The sequence below is a fragment of the Ixodes scapularis genome, unplaced genomic scaffold (genome assembly GCF_016920785.2).
Source record: "Ixodes scapularis isolate PalLabHiFi unplaced genomic scaffold, ASM1692078v2 ptg000292l_1__unscaffolded, whole genome shotgun sequence".
NCBI classification, from domain to species: domain Eukaryota; kingdom Metazoa; phylum Arthropoda; class Arachnida; order Ixodida; family Ixodidae; genus Ixodes; species Ixodes scapularis.
In genome coordinates, this window is record NW_024609951.1 from 1,600,673 (window position 1) to 1,614,323 (window position 13,651).

General features: G+C 45.3%; 1 pseudogene; it reads left to right on the forward strand.

Moving 5' to 3' along the window:
• Nucleotides 1–12,061, forward strand: part of LOC121047873 — a 52,791-nt pseudogene extending 40,730 nt beyond the window's left edge.
• Nucleotides 12,062–13,651: the final 1,590 nt, after the last annotated feature.

The window sequence follows — 13,651 nt, forward strand, 5'->3', positions numbered from 1 at the left end:
CAATGCGTGGCTTCGGCAGAATGGGAGCGCTCCGGCGTAATTGGAGGCTTTTTACTTTGGTTGTCTTCAGCAACGCCACCCCAACACTCTAAAAAAAAAGGGAGGACAAATGGAGGAAAAAGCGATTTTCTTCCCTGTCGCCTACGGAAGGGAGGAAATCGCACCCGTTCCTCCATTTCACCAATTTACATGCAGCGCAACCTGGCAGTGTTGCCAGATTGGGCTATATATAGCCAAATTGGGCTACATTTTTTTCTAGTTGGCGTCAAATTTTTGTGGTTGGCTATGTGGCTCTTTTGGGCTATTTCTAAGAATGCGGCGAACTTTTGTCGAACCTCAAGTTCGACGCCGAACTTTGAGGTTCGGCTAGTTAATTTTCGAAATTTTAATCAGTTTCGAAAAAAAATTGTTTCTCTTTTGGCTAGTCCAGAGGAGAGAGAGGAAGGAGAAAGGCTTCAAACTTCTACAATTTTCGGAGTTTTCACGATGCGCAGTGAAGCAATGCTTGCAGAGTTCATGCGGTCTTCCTACAGTGCAGTGGAGCAAACCAAACAGATTGCACTATTACCACAAGCCCGGTAGCGTGCCTTCAACCCGGACGCGTATAGCTCTGCCCGGACGTAGGCTGAACACTCCAAATGCTGCTCTTGTACTCATTGTGCGAATCCTTAGGCACCCAAGTTTGTAAAAATGACCGCGAAGCAATTGGCTACCTTCCAGTCGTTGTCCACCCCAAGAAAGGACAACACAATAAAACATTTCGTGAACATGAATGGGTGACACTAATATTCTTCACAAAGAAAAAGAGACGGGTGGGATATTGGTAACGACCTGAGATATTGGGGTGCTGGTTAGAAATACCCAGTGTTCTGACTGCTCTGCTTCTGTATTTTGTTTTTTTACTGGATGATCATATCTCCCGGGCTTCACAATGAAGCTGTCTGTGTGTGTTGTACTTCTGAAAACCTACCAAGGAAGGTCCAGTTTCGTACGGATTTTCATTCTTTCGAAGCTTTTCTTGAAAAATTCACAAGTAACATAATGTACACAAAAGGCGGTGCATCTGAGGGTTGAAAGAGAGGTTGTAGCGTGTATTGTATGAGTAAGAAATGGACAATATAAGGCTTAAAAATAATTGTTTTTAGTCTTGGCTATTTTGGGCTATATTTTTGTTACGGCTTTGGATACATTTGGGCTATACCTCCCAGTAGTTTGGCGGTTTTTTGGTGGGACCATCTGGCAACACTGCAACCTGGTGGCGTTTGAAAAAGGGACGAAAATTCCTCCCCCATGTTAGCGGCGGCAGCGGCGGTCGAAACGCCGCTGCCGTCGCGAACATGTTGAATGGCGGGACGGCAACTGGAGGGATGGTTTACCGTCACCTAGAGCAATCCCACTACTGCCCATGCGCGGTGCTAGAAAATAAAAAGCGGAGCTGCGGGGGCTAGCGGAAATACACGTTCTAGTTAAAAAAAAAAAAGCGAGGCGCGTAGAGCGGCGAGCGTCTCGCAAGAATCACGCCGTATGTGCTTGCTTCGAGATCGTGCTTATTCATTGTGGATGAAACCTTGCAGCGGCGATAAGCACAGGTGGCGACTTATCACTGGCATGGCAAGTACGACGCTTTCGTCGCATTGCTTGCTACATGACAAGTAGAGATAGTGACACTGGAGCGAGGGCACAAAAAAAGGACGGACAGGCACAGAACTATCTATCCTGAGCCAGCTCGCCTGTCTATTTGCTTTAACTTTAGTAACAAGTAGGGCGTACCAGAAATAATCGGTATAAGCTTTGAATTTTTTTTTTTTCTTTTTGCTTGATCACGTAGTTGCTAAAATCACTGCTCTATTCGAGTCGACACGTCTATATGTTTTGACCCCCGTCACCTCCGCGAGAAACATATACTCTTGAAATAAAGCGTACGTACTATAAAGCGAAAGGTAATCCGTGTGACGTTTATCTCAGTTCTGTGTAAAACAGAACACCATATCCAGTCGATAGGAACGAGCACTGCGTTGTGGCGAGCGACTTCGTCCGACACGCGCTGTAGGCCGTCAACATCGGGTCACAACCGGCTTGCGGGAACAGGCGATTTTTTTTTTTTTTCAAAAACTTGAGCTTTGCACAAGAAATGACACTGAAATGACGATTCGGCGAAGGAACGAAGCAGCGGATCCGGGAAACAAGATCAACCGTTCGTTCGGGAAGAGTCCACTTGGAAGAAAGGGTAGTACAAGCATTCCATTCTCGTTGCGGGGCGAAGGGGGGGGGGGGGGGGGGGGGGGAGGCCAGATCCGCGGTCTTGAAGGAACGGATGATTCACCACAGCGGACGGTTCACCGCCGCTTTCTTAGTTTGTCCGCCATCTCTTGCTACTGTGTGCTACATATCAAATAACGCACTCGCAAAAAAAAAAAAAAAAGTACAGTGAACAAATATTTTCGTCGCACTTTTGTTTTCTTTTATGCGGCCGACTTAGTCCCTTATCGCGCGGTTTCTCTCGTGTTGGGAAACGAGTGGTGGCCGGCTGTAGTACACGACCAAGCCGACCCGGCGTCAACAACGCGAATCTCCAGTCTACTCGTCGCAAATGTACTGGACGTACTTTTAAAAGAAGCAAGGATGAACATAAGCTTATTCGATAATAAATTAACATTCTATATAGATAGCGACATGAATAGAATATTACTAATAATTGCTGTACAACCGTTTATTTTAGCTTTAGTGTCCCAAATTGTTGCATTGCGTTAGCTCTCGTAACGATATATTCTGCAACGGGTTGGAAACGTTCTTTAAAACATGAAAACACGGCTCCGCTACGGTATATATAGCAGAGGCCATACCCTTAACGGATTGCTTATAGAGATGCGGAAGTGACTGAACGATCTAAAACTCTCAACACGGGCTTCTTAACTTTATGACTTGGACAACGTGATGTTTTTAAGCTGTTGCGATACCAAAGTCATAGTTAGTGGGTCCTTATCGCTCCCAGCACTTACTTTTTATGATAAAAACGCTCCAGGTTAAAAAATTAAAACAATATTAAATTTCTCTAATACGGGTGACAAAGCATGATCCAAGATATGTTCCCTGCTCTTGCAACGAGTCTTGTTAAAACCAGTAATATTTTTGTTTGAAAAGTTCAATGAAATTCTTGTGCAACAATTAAAAATAATTATTCCCCCGCCAAAACTTAAAATAGATTACACTGGCTCTGAACACTCCAATCAAGCAATAGCTCGATCGGTGGCAAATTTCAGCACCAGTGTACTGCATTTCAACACTGCATTGCCAAAATGATTTTCAACCGTACTAAAAGAATAATAATTAAATTTTAGTTAATTAGCTTAATGATCTACATTTGCTTTGATCGGGGTGTTGAATTAAGAGATGGGGGCTATTCCAAGAGACAATTGAAATAATGTATGAAGTACGAGTAATATCTGCTCCGTCTCACCGTGTTTATGCGACAAACGATGGCAGTCACCGGCCAGATCGGATTCAAAAATAAGAAGGCCATATATAGAGAGAGTGCGAACTTAACGTACGTGGTGTTGCTATTGTGGGGTGTTCTGCTTGTGTTTCGTGTATTCTGTGTGTTCAGTGTTGCATGTGTATTTGCCATGTAGCAGTCGAGGGTGTGGTACATTGGAAAACAAATTGCCACTTCACCGACACTTTTTTTTTCTGTTTTGAGCGCCATCTGGTGGAAGCTATATGGATTACACGAGGGGAGAAAGTTTCCTCCATTGGGCGAAAAAAGGTGGCGATTTTCCTCCCTTCTTAGGGGAGGAACGTTTTGTCCATGAGCAAATATAGGTGGCAACTTTCCTCCCTTCCTAGAGGAGGAAATTTCCTCCCGTTTTGTAGGCGGAAATTTTCTCCTTTTGTAGAGCAATATATGATACACGCGAGTTCCTCCTTTAAGGGAGGAAGTACTACTCCCTTTTTTTAGAGTGTAGGCGTTGCCACACTTAGTTTTCCCGGCGACGCAGGGGAGACGGGCTCTCTCGGCGGGGTCATGGCGTTGGAGACGGTGAACGTCATGGCGATGGCGAGCGGTATTCACTGCGGAGAAACGGCACTGAGCAGGGCAAGCGTCGGATGTACTCCTCGATATCGCGAGCGCGTTCGCCGTACCTCGGGCGTGGGTCGTGCGGGTGGAAACCACGCAGCCCAAGTCGACGGTAGGGGCAGCCGCGGTATATGTGGTCGGCTTCCCCGCAGTGATAGCAGAGCGGGCGTCGGTCGGCCCTTCTGCACACGTCAGTCTTCCTCCGAGACGGTCGCACCGGACGGACGTCTTGGACTTGTCCTTCCTGGCGTCGAGGATACTGTGGCATCGGAGGGTCTCGTCAGAGTGGATCAGTGGCCTGGCGGTTAGCTTGCGGTGGTCGTCGGGCCATAGCGGCGTAGCTAAAAGTCGGTTCCCCTGGCGTCGTCGTGTTGATCGGAACCTCAGGTTGGAAGGCTTGGTGAACTTCCTATCGGACGACCGCGGCGAGCGACAGCGAAAACGGGCGATCTGCAGCGGGGAGTATCTTGCGGAGTTCTTTCCAGGCGACTTCACGGACGATCTCCCGAAGGCTGTGGACACCGTTGGTATTCAGGTTCAGAAAGAAAGCTGACAATTGGAGCAGCAGGCGCGCCGGCGATTACGGCGGTAGTGGCTTTCTCGGGCAGTCACGACGCGCTCGATGCTTGTCGCTTCGGTTACGAAACCATTCACCGTCGTCAATGATTGTGTAGCAATCCTACGAAAATTTCACCCTTCACGCCACACATTACAGCGTGAAGTTTCTTCTCCTCGGTGGCCTCCGGATCGGCCCGGGAACTTAGAAGCAGGATATCTTCGACGAAGCTTGTCATGCGTTCGTTGGGGCCCTGCACTTTTGTTCGAAGAAGGTCCTCCGCTCGCTGCCGACGGTGGTAGTTGATGAACGTCCGCTTCAGTTCGGCGACGCGTGGCTCCCACGAAGTAAAGGAGGCTTCGTGGTTCTCAAACCAGTGCCCCGTAATGCCTTCAAGCGCGAAGGAGAGGTTCTGGAGGCGGTGCTCATCCGTCCATCCGTTGTGGCGGGCTACACGTTCATAATGATGCAGCTAGTCATCTATATCCTCGTGAGCTTCACCGTGAAAATGCGTCAGAGTGCGGGGAGTGACGGGCAGGATGAGGACGGTTGGGGTAGTAATCGTCGCGTTCTTCTTTTTGGCTTCTTTGGCAGGGGTCCGAATTCCGGGAGTTGGCCTTCGGTACGTTGGCTTACTCGGGCGTTGGAGTCTTCTCCGAAGGGTAGCCTCCCGTGGCCGAGCATGTCACTTGGCCGGCGTGTCTTCGAAGGGTTACAGTTTAAAAGCATAGATTATAATACCTTACCTCCACCAAAATGACACGAAGGAACAGGCGAGGAAACAAAGAATAATTGGGGGAAACTCAAACGTTTAATGGGGCGAGCTTGTGCCCAAATATACAAAATAGAAAACAGAAGATAACAGCAGAGCCTCGCGGGCGTCGAAGTCGGCGTAACAGCAGAGTCGAAAGGTGGGGCGAGACTGACTGAGAATCGCCATGCGGAGCCCGTTATGTACACGCGTTGGCTTCTGGAACGGTCGCCCTAAAAAGTTCGGCGACGAGAACATTCGCACCTCGAACAAACAACAGGATTATCGAATGTACTAGAACACTAAACCGCAAAGATAAACAAAAGACGCGTCGCTCCCAGGAATCGAACCCTGGCACTTCACGTGGGAGACAGGCACGGTAACCGTTATGCCACGACCGCGCTGCCTACGTGGCTAGCTGCGCGGGCGGCAATAGAGCAGATTGCAACGGTAAGCAGACAGCGTAATAGCCCACTTCTGCAAACGAGCTGCAGTAATGCTTGGTATTCCTCTTTTTGGACCTAGAATTTTTTGCGGAGGCTTGTGGTCTCTCACCAAGCCGAAATTTCTGCCATAAATATAGTAATGGAATTTCTTGATTCCGAAAAGTGACGCTGGCTTTTCTCGTTCAAGCTAGCTGTAGTTCCGTTCACTTGAGAATAACGTGTGGGAGGCGAATACAATCGGTCATCTGGCACCATTTCTTTTCACCCTAGCGAGAACTGCGCCCAACAAGTGTGATTAAGCATCACACAGTACATTTCACTGGGCTTCAGGATCATAGTGTGCCAGCACTGGCGTATCTACTAACAACATTTTTTTTTTCTTGAATGTCTGATCGCACTTTTTACTCCACAGCTACGGTGTATTTTTAAAAAGCAGTCGTTTCAGTTCGTATATTAGAGTTGACAGCTCCGGTAGAAATTCTCCATAGTAAGTTGCCTTACCCATGAACGTTCTAAGCTGCTTTTTATTTGACTGGCACGGAGGCCTCGATCACGGCACTATTTTCTCTGGTGTTACTGCGATTTCAATATTACAAACCACGTGACCAAGGAGCAGCAACTCAGATTTAAAAAAATTCGCTTTGTCTTCCTTGATCCGCACTCTCCTTTTCTACAACCGGGTTTGTTGTGCATCAAGGTTCTCAAGCAGACCTGCAGACCTTGTTGTTCTGCCCCATGACTAAAATAATATCAGAGTGGGATATGACCTTTTTTAGTCCTTTTTAGATGTTGTCCATGATTTTCTGAAGAATTGCAGGTGCCGACGCAACTCCCATTGCTAGGCGGTGTACTGCTGCGAGTCCTCTATGGGTATTAATGGTTAAGGACTGCGTGAAACCTTGTCCATTACTACATGCTGGTACGCTCTACTCAAGCAAATTTTCGAGAATACTTGTCCTCCTGACAGTGTGGCAACCATTGCTTCAATCTTGAGTAAGAAATAACTGTCAGTTGTTAGACACGGGTTCGTCGTGCTTTAGAGTCCCCGCAGACGCGAACAGTGCTCTGCTTTAGCACCGGAACAATTGGCGAGGCGAATCGACTGTACTCTATTTGCTCAATCATCTCCTAGGCCAACAAGCTTCTCAAGCTATATATCCCCTGCTTCTTTCAGCGCGAACGTACAAATTCTAGCTTCGTAAAACTTCTGGTGAAGTTCAGGCTTGATAGAAAGGTGAGCTTGCTCACTTTGAGTCTCGTCGAGTTCTTGGGAAAAAAAAAACTAAATATGCCCCTACAGGACTTGTTCAAAAGTGCGCTGGTCTTCAGCGTCCACGTGGTTGAAGCTACTTCAGTTTAGGTCAAGGTGGTGCAGGCAGTCTCTTCTAATGGGGGAAGGGCCCCCCTGGGAAAGACCATTCAGAGGCAGTGGCGAGACTGATACTGATGCTCCTGGCGCGGTACCCTTCGGGCGCATGCGCTCCCCTGTGAGCTTACGAAGCAACAATGAAGTACGTCTCAGCTTCATCTTCGGAAAACATTGCCGAAAAAGACGATGCGGCATCACCGATACTGCTGCTTCAGTGTCCAGTTCTATTTTTGTGCCACTTCCTGAACATAGATTCTAAACCATATCGGTTCGTGACGCGAATTTTTTTTAGTGGTGTCTCGAGCAGTGGCTCGACGTCCTCCTCGATCTCGAACACGCCGAAGCTATGCTTGCGGAAGTCTTTCCACTAAGTATCATGGCCGCTCGCTCTTTGGGGGATCGGAACTAGACGTCGATAAAGAGTGGCACACTTTCTGAGTTTGTCCAACTCCGTCGCACCTAAAACACGTCGCGGTTCGAAATCGGCTTGCACGATTGTGTTGAGGCAAGTCACATCGCGAACACGGAGAGCTGTCCCGTTCAATACCTTCCTCTGCAGAAAGCAATCGGAAGTCCTCCTGGGCTGTTGGAATATCCCGGCACGCTGTTACGTTTTTGGAAGCCGCCTCTATTTATAATGCGCTTTTAACCGCTTTTTTTCAACGAAAAAAATCATCCTCCACAAAACGTCTTTTTTGGGTGTCTATTTTATCTGCAGATTGTTTGATGCCTACCCCGAACTTAAAAATCCTGTTGCATTTTTTTTTGTGACCACTTCGCTTTTTCTACAATATTTAATGCTGTGTGTGAAACGTGCTCTCCTAACGCGTTTTCCAGTTTCAGTAACGGCTGGCTGGGGTGCTCGGGGTGGGCACACTCTTCAGTAACTTGTACACTTTCGGACCCACAATGCTCAGGAACGCATTGTTTTGTTGGCTTTTGAATATTATTCACTCGTAGAAATGCAATTATTTTTTTTTCCTCGTATGACTTCCAATCTTACTGAGAATCATCAAAAGGTTCCACTATCCCAATGGTGGCCATCCTGTATGCTTCCATGCGAATAATCATTGATTCCTGAGGCGCGTCTGACTACCTTTCCGACTTCACGGTACTGGTAGATTCGTTCATCAGCCCGGGGATGTGTTCGCCATGTTCGTCGCCAAAGGTTGTGTTTTGGAAGTGGGCCGACACCGGAGTGGCAAGAACAACTTGGGTTTATGAGCATGGATGCGGAAGCCACCTCAAACGCTCCACAGGTCGAATACTCTCCCGCGTGCATGCATTGACGCCCGTATATCAAGATACGGGGAGAGAGAGAGCGAGAAGGAAAGGGGCGTCTGTTTAGCATCGAGACATGACAATGAGTTAGCGATTTGTTTATCAGGACACAAACAATACCGAACGCTTTCTACTCGTGCGCTGCAAGTGGTTAGTACTGGCTGTTCGTGCACTTCAGACGGAATTTTTTTTTTATAGTAATTGCGAAATTATTGGCGAGCTTTGTCCGCCACGACCCGAATTATTGAATCTGATCCGGATCAAAATCGACGAGCTCGATTCTTAGAACTGGAAAATGAACTTCGGTGACATTCACTATTTAGGAACACACTAAGTTTACTTATCGTTTACGTAGTAATAACTGAAGAAAAATGTAACCTTTTGTTCCTCTTTGTTGTGGATCGCTTTCGCATCCTAATGGGTTCAGGGAGATTAATTAGAATGTACACTTTCACGTAACTTTTATAGAAATCATTTATACTGAATAACAGCTGCCGTAAGTACATGAAGTGAATACAGTTTAATAATTGTGGTGAAAAACGAATGCTCATCGTTGTTTCAGAGTTAGCTTTATTTAAACGCAGCATTGCCACTAACGCCCATGCGCTCTTCTTAACCTGGTTACAGACCTCGCGGTCTCTCGACCAAAGTATAGTGTGGCAGAGTTTCACACCAGAAAGGGTCTCAAGAATGTTACTTTTTTTTTTGTTGTTGTTGTTGATAATTATAATATTTGCCGAGGAAGTGATTTTCTTGCAACTATTAGTACGGAGTTTTTAAAGTAAATGACCGCGGCGCTAACCAACCTGGACGCTTCCGCCTTTGGTGACAGACATCGAGGTCTCCCGAGCTGAGCCGGGTTTGGCAGATGGTATCGCAGAGGAACGGATCCCAGTTCGGCAAAGATATGTTCCGCGACGAGCACATGATCCAGGTGCTCCACCGGCAGGCGGTCCTCATGGTGGACCACAACTCGCTCCAGTGGCGCATGGCGGCCTTCTGCAGCCGCAACCTTGTGCAGGGATTCCACTTTGCCCGGGAGCACATCGACGAGAACCCACTCTCCTTTCTCATCTCCAGGGCCATGCCGGGGGCCCTCCATCGCAAAATATACGTCAGGTGGGTTGCCCCCGCGCGCGGCGATCGTCAAAGATGCATCGCGTGATAGACTATAGACACTTGTTGAACAAGAGGTAGTCATCTGTTGTCCGTGATCGCCGTGGACTGTGACCGAACACTCCCAGCGAATGGATTGCGCTCATCTTTAATTACCGTTGGAGTTCCTCTTTTGAGGAAGACTCTTCTTGGCTACCTTGCCGAAAGTTTCATGAAGCTGATTAGCGTCAAGGAACCTGGCCGTTAACTACGCACCGTCATAATGACCGTATGTTCTCTGCTTCTAAAAGCATTATTATGGAAACATTGTGCTGGGGGTGTCACAGCCCAATGAAGCTATCAGCGTCAGTTTAAACATTGAGTAGCTTTCTCAACTCATTTATAGTTTTTTCGTTTAAAATAATCGCTTATATTTAAGCTAAGAAAATACCCTAGTTTAACAATTACAAACGGACTCGCCACAAGACGCCACTTGAAAATTGTTTGAATCCACTCTTGTGTGTTCTTCTAAAAAAGAGCAGCGACAAAATTACCGGAACAATCTTACTTTATATCCTGCCTAAAAGTAATTGTGTCGTGTGTCTGCTTAGACAGCGAGAAGCTATTCAGCCCCAAAAGAATTGTGATGTCAGGACATTAGATGATACATTTGCTAGTATTGTACTACAGCTAGCCTGGTACCCTTTAACGTGCATCACGCTGTAGTAATATAGAACCGCACGCCGGTAGAATGCTCATTCACATAAAAAGTGGCAGGGGTGAGGATTATAGCATAGATCCCTAGGTTAAGCACCCGTAGTTTTCTTTCCACGAGCTACCAGCTGCTGTGCGCTGACACACACAATCATCCTTTCACATTTAGTGTTGCCTGAGAACCACTTGAATGTATAGACAGGTTATTCGAATTTTTTAAGATCGAGGAATGACAAATGTGAAACATATGAAACTGAGCCTGCTATTGCAGGCAGTTAGTTTAAGAAGTTTAGCTTATGAAAAATTCGTAGCCTTTATGAATGCAGATTGATTGTGAGTTTAAAATTAGAAAAAAAAGGAAACATTATAAATCGTTGTCAACTCTACCGGCATTGACACCAAATCTTTACGTTCACTAAACTAGACACATGGAGTATTGGAAGGTTGTCTGCTCTTTTACTAACTATGGTAGGCAAACATTTCGATATGCCATACCAAAACTGTTAAATTTCCTTCTAGAAAAAGAAATTTGCATTGACACTATCTCCTTTAAGGCTTTGCGTTCTCCCCACTGAAATGATTCCTTAAATTTGTTTATGCTATATAGAATGCACTCTTTTTGTGTTTTTTCGGATTTCTGCCTCCAAGGACTGTGCGTGCCATCTGTTTAGGTGATTAATAAGTTTTGTAATCTCGTGCATATATATATATATATATATATATATATATATATATATATATATATATATATATATATATATATATATATATATATATATATATATATATACATATGTATATATATATATTGCTGCAAGGCCAATGTACGGGGCCGAGGGCTGGTAAAGCCTCCTTTCAGGCTTTTACACTTTGCTCCACCATGCTTCATGAAAAATAAACTATTCTTCGTCTTCATCTTCCTCTTCTTATTATTATTATTGACGTGTCTCTGCTTGTTTTATTAAGTTATTGTATTACTTTGAGCTATGCATAACGAGAACATTTGTGGCGGCGTATCTGATGTTCATTTCATTTCAAGGGCAGTTAATATATATGGCGCCAATATATAGACAATGTCTTGTACGGGGAAAATGGAGTCCATTATATACTAACCTCGTTGTTCCTGCCAAACTAATAACGAACCAGACAGGCGATATGATATACTTTGATTGATAGTGCATGGGAATTTATTTTAGATCATACACCCCCTTGTTCTTGGACTAAGCAGGTGCAATAAATTAAAAATATATATATTTTAAGAGTATATCAATTTTGTTTTTCTATTACACAAGCATGTTGCAATTCCTTGGGTATTGTCCCGCATCTTTTGAGGCTTCGAGTTCCTCTGTGACCATATATAATGCTATTTTACATTTACCTTTTATATATGACGTAGAACACCTATTCCCTACGTAGACACTGCACTTTTCCGATGTTTTCTAATTTTTGTCGATATTTTAGAATCACATGGTTGTACGAGAGCGGTCTGGTGAACAAATGGATGACGGACAGCCTCGGCGACTGGCAGCGCTGCGTGCGGCAAGGGGGCGGCCATTCTGCCAATGACCTAACCCTCAAGGACACACAGGCCAGCTTCGTGCTCTGGGCCATGGTCCTGGGACTGGCCCTTGTCGCCTTCGTTGTCGAGATGCTGGTCGGCTCAAGCAGCGCCAAACATCCTCCCGTAGCCCGACCGCTACCACAGAAGCTGCACCGTCGAAGAATGGGGATGACTCATCTACGGACCGCTTATGGCATCCTCAAACGCCATTAGCGCTATCACCGAATGCTAATATGTGGCACAGGCATTTCTGTTTGAGTGTAACTGAGTGTGTTATGACAGCTTATGACTGCTTACCACAATATGCATGCTATGGGAACTAGCTATACACACCGCGCCGTAGTGGAACGCAAGGATCCGTAATACAGGGGTCACATAACCTCAATATCTAAACCGGCCATACGGCTTAGGACTTTAGATTCACGATAGTGGACATGTAATGCATACTATAACATAATACCCAAACATAGCAGTAGTAAACCGAAAAAAAAAACTAAAGTATAATTGCATTCGCATACACGAATACATCAATTCGATATTGCCGTTTTTGGTTATCGTTTAACAAAATAATTGTTTTACGTTTTGCTTGTAGCGATATCATACCACGTTGACGAACACATTTTTTTAGTCACGTAATAAACATCTGACGTAACTCACTTTACAAATAGCGACACGTCTTTGACTAATCCTAATTTTCCCATTGGGTAACCCCAGAGATACGAGATAACTACTTTATGTACACACAACACTTGCGTGTTCTGCCTCTTTTCCTTCGGAGCTTTATTTCGGGACAACATGAAAAAGAAGAATCTGCAGACATTCTCTATTTTTTTATCTGACTGCTTAAACCTGCCCAAAAACGTGTCATCTAGAGACCGGACCAGGGCATTCAGAAATCAACGGAATCTTTTTGTGCACTGCGGTGCTAGAGTACCGCGGCTCCAATTGTCGAACGTATGTGCGACGAAAGCTCCCGCTGCAGAATCCCTGGTCCTCTCTCCTAACCGTTCACTATAGATGGACGCATGGCCCCGCGCAATTACTGTGACTCAAGCGGTTACACGATCAGCCAAGTTGCGGATACATTATGTTGCTCTAAGCCAAAATACCGGTATATGCTGGCCGTATACGTCCGACTAACTGCATACGCTACTGAAACGAGTTATGCGCACTTACCCAGGCGAGCCCCATGCGCGGCGCTGATCCATATTGTTTTTCGTTGAGCATTGCATTAAAATCAAGTGGGTATTAATCTATTTCTATTTTATTTGCCCCTCGAAAGCCCAAAACAAAGACAATTATGTTAACAGATCAACGCACACACATATATATATATATATATATATATATATAAATAAATAAATATATATAAAGTCAAAAATTCGCACTGTCAGAGTTACTAATTCGAAGTTTATTACGACGTTTTGAGCGTGGTACGTGATACGTGGAGCGCGGAGCGTGATACGTAATAAACTTCGAATTAGTAACTCCGACAGTACGCATCTTTGACTCATTAACTTTTTCCGGTCTATTGCTTTTATATTTACCTCGCTTCACCTATCCATATATATATATATATATATATATACAGAGAGAGAGAGAGAGAGAGAAAAATTCATCTACATGTGAAAAAAAAAACTACTTTGTAGCAATCATAGAATGCCACCTTAGGACCGAAGCCTACTTCCTTCTGATCGCGCTACATCTACGCAGTATGCGATTTCCTTGTGAAAACTGCCGCTGATACAGTGATGTAGTCTCGCCAACAAGCGAGTGTTTTCTGAGAAAAGCGGGGGCCTGACG